This window comes from Pseudophryne corroboree, unplaced genomic scaffold (genome assembly GCF_028390025.1).
Source record: "Pseudophryne corroboree isolate aPseCor3 unplaced genomic scaffold, aPseCor3.hap2 scaffold_897, whole genome shotgun sequence".
Classification (NCBI taxonomy): domain Eukaryota; kingdom Metazoa; phylum Chordata; class Amphibia; order Anura; family Myobatrachidae; genus Pseudophryne; species Pseudophryne corroboree.
This window is the reverse complement of record NW_026970476.1, coordinates 125,222-134,912: the sequence shown is the minus strand read 5'-3', so window position 1 is coordinate 134,912 and position 9,691 is coordinate 125,222. Positions and strand designations below refer to the sequence as shown.

Here is a 9,691-nt window from a genome sequence, read left to right as displayed (position 1 = left end):
TAGCTGACTGAAGGAAGATATGCAGTGCATTTGAACCAAAGCAGATGTGTGCTGACAACTTAAATGCACAATCATGTTTGTGTTTTTTCTTTCTTTCTTCCATCCTTTGTAATATCATATTAAATATTAAGGTAGCAGTTTATAATCAATGACTAATGACATAAGAAAAGGAAAAAAAATAGTATACAAAGATGCTCCAGGTGAGGCTTGACCTCACAACCTTGGCATTGCTCAACAGATACTGTCTTATAAGTTTCGCGCGCTGACAAATTGCGCCACTGGAGCACTTTGCAGCATTAGTTGGTTATGCTAGATGTGGATTTTATTCAATACAATCAGTACAGTCATAAGAATTGAAAAAGAAAATCATTTTTGGTGATGAATGATGAGCAACAAAGGAACATGCATGCCAGATGGCACTTGAATAAGCTGTCCACTGTGATAGAAAAGGTTTAAAAAACAACAACAACAATGTTATCATAATTAATGTCATATTTTAGCTTATGTGGTCATTTTTTACAAGCTAAACACTGCAGGACTGTTTTACAGTTGAAGCAAGGATAAAATATAAACTCTAGTGATGAGACACTTGCTGTAATGACTTCCAACTCAGACGGGACTTAAACCCACAACCACTGGCTTAGGAGAACAGTGCCTTATTCATTATGCCAGTGGTGCTTACTGATGTCCTTATTTAAGACTGATAGGGTTTTAATAGTCAATTATTTATTTTTGAAAAAAAATTGAAGCTGTTTACTGTGTTCTTTGCATTACCAAGTCCAGCAAGAAATGTGCTGGTACTATCCAGAGCTGTCAGTATGGATTATCATGCTATATTGCAGAAAATCAATTTGATGCAACTGCTTTACCAACAGTATGTTAATCTTTTCCATTGCTGTTTTGTTGGCTGACTGAAGGAAGATATGCAGTGCATTTGAACCAAAGCAGATGTGTGCTGACAACTTAAATGCACAATCATGTTTGTGTTTTTTCTTTCTTTCTTCCATCCTTTGTAATATCATATTAAATATTAAGGTAGCAGTTTATAATCAATGACTAATGACAAGGAAAAAAAAATAGTATACAAAGATGCTCCAGGTGAGGCTTGAACTCAAAACCTCGGCATTGCTCAACAGATACTGTCTTATAAGTACCGCGCGCAGACCAATTGCGCCACTGGAGCACTTTGTAGTTTTAATTTGTTATGCTAGATGTTGATTTTATTCAATACAATCAGTACAGTTATAAGAATTGAAAAAGAAAATCATTTTTGGTGATGAATGATGAGCAACAAAGGAACATGCATGCCAGATGGCACTTGAATAATCTGCCCACGATGATAGAAAAGGTTTAAAAAAAAACAACAACAATGTTATTTTTGTCATATTTTAGCTTCTGTGGTCATTTTTTACAAGCTAAACACTGCAGGACTGTTTTACAGTTGAAGCAAGGATAAAATATCAACTCTAGTGATGAGGCACTTGCTGTAATGACTTCCAACTCAGACGGGACTTAAACCCACAACCACTGGCTTAGGAGAACAGTGCCTTATCCATTATGCCAGTGGTGCTTACTGATGTCCTTATTTAAGACTGATAGGTTTTTAATAGTCAATTATTTATTTTTGAAAAAAATTGAAGCTGTTTACTGTGTTCTTTGCATTACCAAGTCCAGCAAGAAATGTGCTGGTACTAACCAGAGCTGTCAGTATGGATTATCATGCTATATTGCAGAAAATCAATTTGATGCAACTGCTTTACCAACAGTATGTTAATCTTTTCCATTGCTGTTTTGTTGGCTGACTGAAGGAAGATATGCAGTGCATTTGAACCAAAGCAGATGTGTGCTGACAACTTAAATGCACAATCATGTTTGTGTTTTTTCTTTCTTTCTTCCATCCTTTGTAATATCATATTAAATATTAAGGTAGCAGTTTATAATCAATGACTAATGACATAAGAAAAGGAAAAAAAACAGTATACAAAGATACTCCAGGTGAGGCTTGAACTCACAACCTCAGCATTGCTCAACAGATACTGTCTTATAAGTACCGCGCGCTGACCAATTGCGCCACTGGAGCACTTTGCAGCATTAATTGGTTATGCTAGATGTGGATTTTATTCAATACAATCAGTCTAGTCATAAGAATTGAAAAAGAAAATCATTTTTGGTGATGAATGATGAGCAACAAAGGAAAATGCATGCCAGATGGCACTTGAATAAGCTATCCACGGTGATAGAAAAGGTTTAAATAACAACAACAACAATGTTATAATAATTAATGTCATATTTTAGCTTCTGTGGTCATTTTTTACAAGCTAAACACTGCAAGACTGTTTTACAGTTGAAGCAAGGATAAAATATCAACTCTAGTGATGAGACACTTGCTGTAATGACTTCCACCCCATATGGGACTTGGACCCCCTGGCTTAGGAGGGCAGTGACTTATCCATTATGCCAGTGGTGCTTACTGATGTCCTTATTTAAGACTGATAGGTTTTTAATAGTCAATTATTTATTTTTGAAGAAAAGTGAAGCTGTTTACTGTGTTCTTTGCATTGCCAAGTCCAGCAAGAAATGTGCTGGTACTATCCAGAGCTGTCAGTATGGATTATCATGCTATATTGCAGAAAATCAATTTGATGCAACTGCTTTACCAACAGTATGTTAATCTTTTCCATTGCTGTTTTGTTGGCTGACTGAAGGAAGATATGCAGTGCATTTGAACCAAAGCAGATGTGTGCTGACAACTTAAATGCACAATCATGTTTGTGTTTTTTCTTTCTTTCTTCCATCCTTTGTAATATCATATTAAATATTAAGGTAGCAGTTTATAATCAATGACTAATGACAAGGAAAAAAAACAGTATACAAAGATGTTCCAGGTGAGGCTTGAACTCAAAACCTCGGCATTGCTCAACAGATACTGTCTTATAAGTACCGCGCGCAGACCAATTGCGCCACTGGAGCACTTTGTAGTTTTAATTTGTTATGCTAGATGTGGATTTTATTCAATACAATCAGTACAGTCATAAGAATTGAAAAAGAAAATCATTTTTGGTGATGAATGATGAGCAACAAAGGAACATGCATGCCAGATGGCACTTGAATAATCTGCCCACGATGATAGAAAAGGTTTAAAAAAAAACAACAACAATGTTATTTTTGTCATATTTTAGCTTCTGTGGTCATTTTTTACAAGCTAAACACTGCAAGACTGTTTTACAGTTGAAGCAAGGATAAAATATCAACTCTAGTGATGAGGCACTTGCTGTAATGACTTCCAACTCAGACGGGACTTAAACCCACAACCACTGGCTTAGGAGAACAGTGCCTTATCCATTATGCCAGTTGTGCTTACTGATGTCCTTATTTAAGACTGATAGGTTTTTAATAGTCAATTATTTATTTTTGAAAAAAAGTGAAGCTGTTTACTGTGTTCTTTGCATTACCAAGTCCAGCAAGAAATGTGCTGGTACTAACCAGAGCTGTCAGTATGGATTATCATGCTATATTGCAGAAAATCAATTTGATGCAACTGCTTTACCAACAGTATGTTAATCTTTTCCATTGCTGTTTTGTTGGCTGACTGAAGGAAGATATGCAGTGCATTTGAACCAAAGCAGATGTGTGCTGACAACTTAAATGCACAATCATGTTTGTGTGCTTTCTTTCTTTCTTTCTTTCTTTCTTTCTTCCATCCTTTGTAATATCATATTAAATATTAAGGTAGCAGTTTATAATCAATGACTAATGACAAGGAAAAAAAATAGTATACAAAGATGCTCCAGGTGAGGCTTGAACTCAAAACCTCGGCATTGCTCAACAGATACTGTCTTATAAGTACCGTGCACAGACCAATTGCGCCACTGGAGCACTTTCTAGCATTAATTGGTTATGCTAGATGTGGATTTTATTCAATACAATCAGTACAGTCATAAGAATTGAAAAAGAAAATCATTTTTGGTGATGAATGATGAGCAACAAAGGAACATGCATGCCAGATGGCACTTGAATAATCTGCCCACGATGATAGAAAAGGTTAAAAAAAAAAACAACAACAATGTTATTTTTGTCATATTTTAGCTTCTGTGGTCATTTTTTACAAGCTAAACACTGCAAGACTGTTTTACAGTTGAAGCAAGGATAAAATATCAACTCTAGTGATGAGGCACTTGCTGTAATGACTTCCAACTCAGACGGGACTTAAACCCACAACCACTGGCTTAGGAGAACAGTGCCTTATCCATTATGCCAGTTGTGCTTACTGATGTCCTTATTTAAGACTGATAGGTTTTTAATAGTCAATTATTTATTTTTGAAAAAAAGTGAAGCTGTTTACTGTGTTCTTTGCATTACCAAGTCCAGCAAGAAATGTGCTGGTACTAACCAGAGCTGTCAGTATGGATTATCATGCTATATTGCAGAAAATCAATTTGATGCAACTGCTTTACCAACAGTATGTTAATCTTTTCCATTGCTGTTTTGTTGGCTGACTGAAGGAAGATAAGCAGTGCATTTGAACCAAAGCAGATGTGTGCTGACAACTTAAATGCACAATCATGTTTGTGTGCTTTCTTTCTTTCTTTCTTTCTTTCTTTCTTTCTTCCATCCTTTGTAATATCATATTAAATATTAAGGTAGCAGTTTATAATCAATGACTAATGACAAGGAAAAAAAATAGTATACAAAGATGCTCCAGGTGAGGCTTGAACTCAAAACCTCGGCATTGCTCAACAGATACTGTCTTATAAGTACCGTGCACAGACCAATTGCGCCACTGGAGCACTTTCTAGCATTAATTGGTTATGCTAGATGTGGATTTTATTCAATACAATCAGTACAGTCATAAGAATTGAAAAAGAAAATCATTTTTGGTGATGAATGATGAGCAACAAAGGAACATGCATGCCAGATGGCACTTGAATAAGCTGTCCACGGTGATAGAAAAGGTTTAAAAAAAAACAACAACAATGTTATTTTTGTCATATTTTAGCTTCTGTGGTCATTTTTTACAAGCTAAGCACTGCAAGACTGTTTTACTGTTGAAGCAAGGATAAAATATCAACTCTAGTGATGAGGCACTTGCTGTAATGACTTCCAACTCAGACGGGACTTAAACCCACAACCACTGGCTTAGGAGAACAGTGCCTTATCCATTATGGCAGTGGTGCTTACTGATGTCCTTATTTAAGACTGATAGGTTTTTAATAGTCAATTATTTATTTTTGAAAAAAAGTGAAGCTGTTTACTGTGTTCTTTGCATTACCAAGTCCAGCAAGAAATGTGCTGGTACTAACCAGAGCTGTCAGTATGGATTATCATGCTATATTGCAGAAAATCAATTTGATGCAACTGCTTTACCAACAGTATGTTAATCTTTTCCATTGCTGTTTTGTTGACTGACTGAAGGAAGATATGCAGTGCATTTGAACCAAAGCAGATGTGTGCTGACAACTTAAATGCACAATCATGTTTGTGTTTTTTCTTTCTTTCTTCCATCCTTTGTAATATCATATTAAATATTAAGGTAGCAGTTTATAATCAATGACTAATGACATAAGAAAAGGAAAAAAAACAGTATACAAAGATGCTCCAGGTGAGGCTTGAACTCACAACCTCAGCATTGCTCAACAGATACTGTCTTATATGTACCACGCGCTGACCAATTGCGCCACTGGAGCACTTTGCAGCATTAATTGGTTATGCTAGATGTGGATTTTATTCAATACAATCAGTACAGTCATAAGAATTGAAAAAGAAAATCATTTTTGGTGATGAATGATGAGCAACAAAGGAAAATGCATGCCAGATGGCACTTGAATAAGCTGTCCACGGTGATAGAAAAGGTTTAAATAACAACAACAACAACAATGTTATAATAATTAATGTCATATTTTAGCTTCTGTGGTCATTTTTTACAAGCTAAACACTGCAAGACTGTTTTACAGTTGAAGCAAGGATAAAATATCAACTCTAGTGATGAGACACTTGCTGTAATGACTTCCACCCCATATGGGACTTGGACCTCCTGGCTTAGGAGGGCAGTGACTTATCCATTATGCCAGTGGTGCTTACTGATGTCCTTATTTAAGACTGATAGGTTTTTAAGAGTCAATTATTTATTTTTGAAGAAAAGTGAAGCTGTTTACTGTGTTCTTTGCATTGCCAAGTCCAGCAAGAAATGTGCTGGTACTATCCAGAGCTGTCAGTATGGATTATCATGCTATATTGCAGAAAATCAATTTGATGCAACTGCTTTACCAACAGTATGTTAATCTTTTCCACTGCTGTTTTGTTGGCTGACTGAAGGAAGATATGCAGTGCATTTGAACCAAAGCAGATGTGTGCTGACAACTTAAATGCACAATCATGTTTGTGTTTTTTCTTTCTTTCTTCCATCCTTTGTAATATCATATTAAATATTAAGGTAGCAGTTTATAATCAATGACTAATGACAAGGAAAAAAAACAGTATACAAAGATGTTCCAGGTGATGCTTGAACTCAAAACCTCGGCAATGCTCAACAGATACTGTCTTATAAGTACCGCGCGCAGACCAATTGCGCCACTGGAGCACTTTGCAGCATTAGTTGGTTATGCTAGATGTGGATTTTATTCAATACAATCAGTACAGTCATAAGAATTGAAAAAGAAAATCATTTTTGGTGATGAATGATGAGCAACAAAGGAACATGCATGCCAGATGGCACTTGAATAAGCTGTCCACGGTGATAGAAAAGGTTTAAAAAAAAAAAACAACAATGTTATTTTTGTCATATTTTAGCTTCTGTGGTCATTTTTTACAAGCTAAGCACTGCAAGACTGTTTTACTGTTGAAGCAAGGATAAAATATCAACTCTAGTGATGAGGCACTTGCTGTAATGACTTCCAACTCAGACGGGACTTAAACCCACAACCACTGGCTTAGGAGAACAGTGCCTTATCCATTATGGCAGTGGTGCTTACTGATGTCCTTATTTAAGACTGATAGGTTTTTAATAGTCAATTATTTATTTTTGAAAAAAAGTGAAGCTGTTTACTGTGTTCTTTGCATTACCAAGTCCAGCAAGAAATGTGCTGGTACTAACCAGAGCTGTCAGTATGGATTATCATGCTATATTGCAGAAAATCAATTTGATGCAACTGCTTTACCAACAGTATGTTAATCTTTTCCATTGCTGTTTTGTTGGCTGACTGAAGGAAGATATGCAGTGCATTTGAACCAAAGCAGATGTGTGCTGACAACTTAAATGCACAATCATGTTTGTGTTTTTTCTTTCTTTCTTCCATCCTTTGTAATATCATATTAAATATTAAGGTAGCAGTTTATAATCAATGACTAATGACATAAGAAAAGGAAAAAAAACAGTATACAAAGATGCTCCAGGTGAGGCTTGAACTCACAACCTCAGCATTGCTCAACAGATACTGTCTTATATGTACCGCGCGCTGACCAATTGCGCCACTGGAGCACTTTGCAGCATTAATTGGTTATGCTAGATGTGGATTTTATTCAATACAATCAGTATAGTCATAAGAATTGAAAAAGAAAATCATTTTTGGTGATGAATGATGAGCAACAAAGGAAAATGCATGCCAGATGGCACTTGAATAAGCTATCCACGGTGATAGAAAAGGTTTAAATAACAACAACAACAACAATGTTATAATAATTAATGTCATATTTTAGCTTCTGTGGTCATTTTTTACAAGCTAAACACTGCAAGACTGTTTTACAGTTGAAGCAAGGATAAAATATCAACTCTAGTGATGAGACACTTGCTGTAATGACTTCCACCCCATATGGGACTTGGACCTCCTGGCTTAGGAGGGCAGTGACTTATCCATTATGCCAGTGGTGCTTACTGATGTCCTTATTTAAGACTGATAGGTTTTTAATAGTCAATTATTTATTTTTGAAGAAAAGTGAAGCTGTTTACTGTGTTCTTTGCATTGCCAAGTCCAGCAAGAAATGTGCTGGTACTATCCAGAGCTGTCAGTATGGATTATCATGCTATATTGCAGAAAATCAATTTGATGCAACTGCTTTACCAACAGTATGTTAATCTTTTCCACTGCTGTTTTGTTGGCTGACTGAAGGAAGATATGCAGTGCATTTGAACCAAAGCAGATGTGTGCTGACAACTTAAATGCACAATCATGTTTGTGTTTTTTCTTTCTTTCTTCCATCCTTTGTAATATCATATTAAATATTAAGGTAGCAGTTTATAATCAATGACTAATGACAAGGAAAAAAAACAGTATACAAAGATGTTCCAGGTGATGCTTGAACTCAAAACCTCGGCAATGCTCAACAGATACTGTCTTATAAGTACCGCGCGCAGACCAATTGCGCCACTGGAGCACTTTGTAGTTTTAATTTGTTATGCTAGATGTGGATTTTATTCAATACAATCAGTACAGTCATAAGAATTGAAAAAGAAAATCATTTTTGGTGATGAATGATGAGCAACAAAGGAACATGCATGCCAGATGGCACTTGAATAATCTGCCCACGATGATAGAAAAGGTTTAAAAAAAAACAACAACAATGTTATTTTTGTCATATTTTAGCTTCTGTGGTCATTTTTTACAAGCTAAACACTGCAAGACTGTTTTACAGTTGAAGCAAGGATAAAATATCAACTCTAGTGATGAGGCACTTGCTGTAATGACTTCCAACTCAGACGGGACTTAAACCCACAACCACTGGCTTAGGAGAACAGTGCCTTATCCATTATGCCAGTTGTGCTTACTGATGTCCTTATTTAAGACTGATAGGTTTTTAATAGTCAATTATTTATTTTTGAAAAAAAGTGAAGCTGTTTACTGTGTTCTTTGCATTACCAAGTCCAGCAAGAAATGTGCTGGTACTAACCAGAGCTGTCAGTATGGATTATCATGCTATATTGCAGAAAATCAATTTGATGCAACTGCTTTACCAACAGTATGTTAATCTTTTCCATTGCTGTTTTGTTGGCTGACTGAAGGAAGATATGCAGTGCATTTGAACCAAAGCAGATGTGTGCTGACAACTTAAATGCACAATCATGTTTGTGTTTTTTCTTTCTTTCTTCCATCCTTTGTAATATCATATTAAATATTAAGGTAGCAGTTTATAATCAATGACTAATGACATAAGAAAAGGAAAAAAACAATGTACAAAGATGCTCCAGGTGAGGCTTGAACTCACAACCTCAGCATTGCTCAACAGATACTGTCTTATAAGTACCGCGCGCTGACCAATTGCGCCACTGGAGCACTTTGCAGCATTTATTGGTTATGCTAGATGTTGATTTTATTCAATACAATCAGTACAGTCATAAGAATTGAAAAAGAAAATCATTTTTGGTGATGAATGATGAGCAACAAAGGAACATGCATGCTAGATGGCACTTGAATAAGCTGTCCACGGTGATAGAAAAGGTTTAAAAAACAACAACAACAATGTTATCATAATTAATGTCATATTTTAGCTTCTGTGGTCATTTTTTACAAGCTAAACACTGCAAGACTGTTTTACAGTTGAAGCAAGGATAAAATATCAACTCTAGTGATGAGACACTTGCTGTAAATAACTTCCAACTCAGACGGGACTTAAACCCACAATCACTGGCTTAGGAGAACAGTGCCTTACCCATTATGCCAGTGGTGCTTACTGATGTCTTTATTTAAGACTGATAGGTTTT

The 9,691-nt window shown here is 35.8% G+C and overlaps 2 non-coding genes across 2 annotated transcripts; both read right to left on the bottom strand.

Moving 5' to 3' along the window:
• Window positions 1-1,987: 1,987 nt before the first annotated feature.
• On the bottom strand, window positions 1,988-2,080 carry TRNAI-UAU (transfer RNA isoleucine (anticodon UAU)). The gene is given in 2 exon segments: window positions 1,988-2,023; window positions 2,043-2,080. It is a non-coding gene; the product is annotated as a tRNA-Ile (tRNA).
• A 7,090-nt stretch (window positions 2,081-9,170) lies between these two features.
• TRNAI-UAU (transfer RNA isoleucine (anticodon UAU)) lies at window positions 9,171-9,263 on the bottom strand. The gene is given in 2 exon segments: window positions 9,171-9,206; window positions 9,226-9,263. It is a non-coding gene; the product is annotated as a tRNA-Ile (tRNA).
• Window positions 9,264-9,691: the final 428 nt, after the last annotated feature.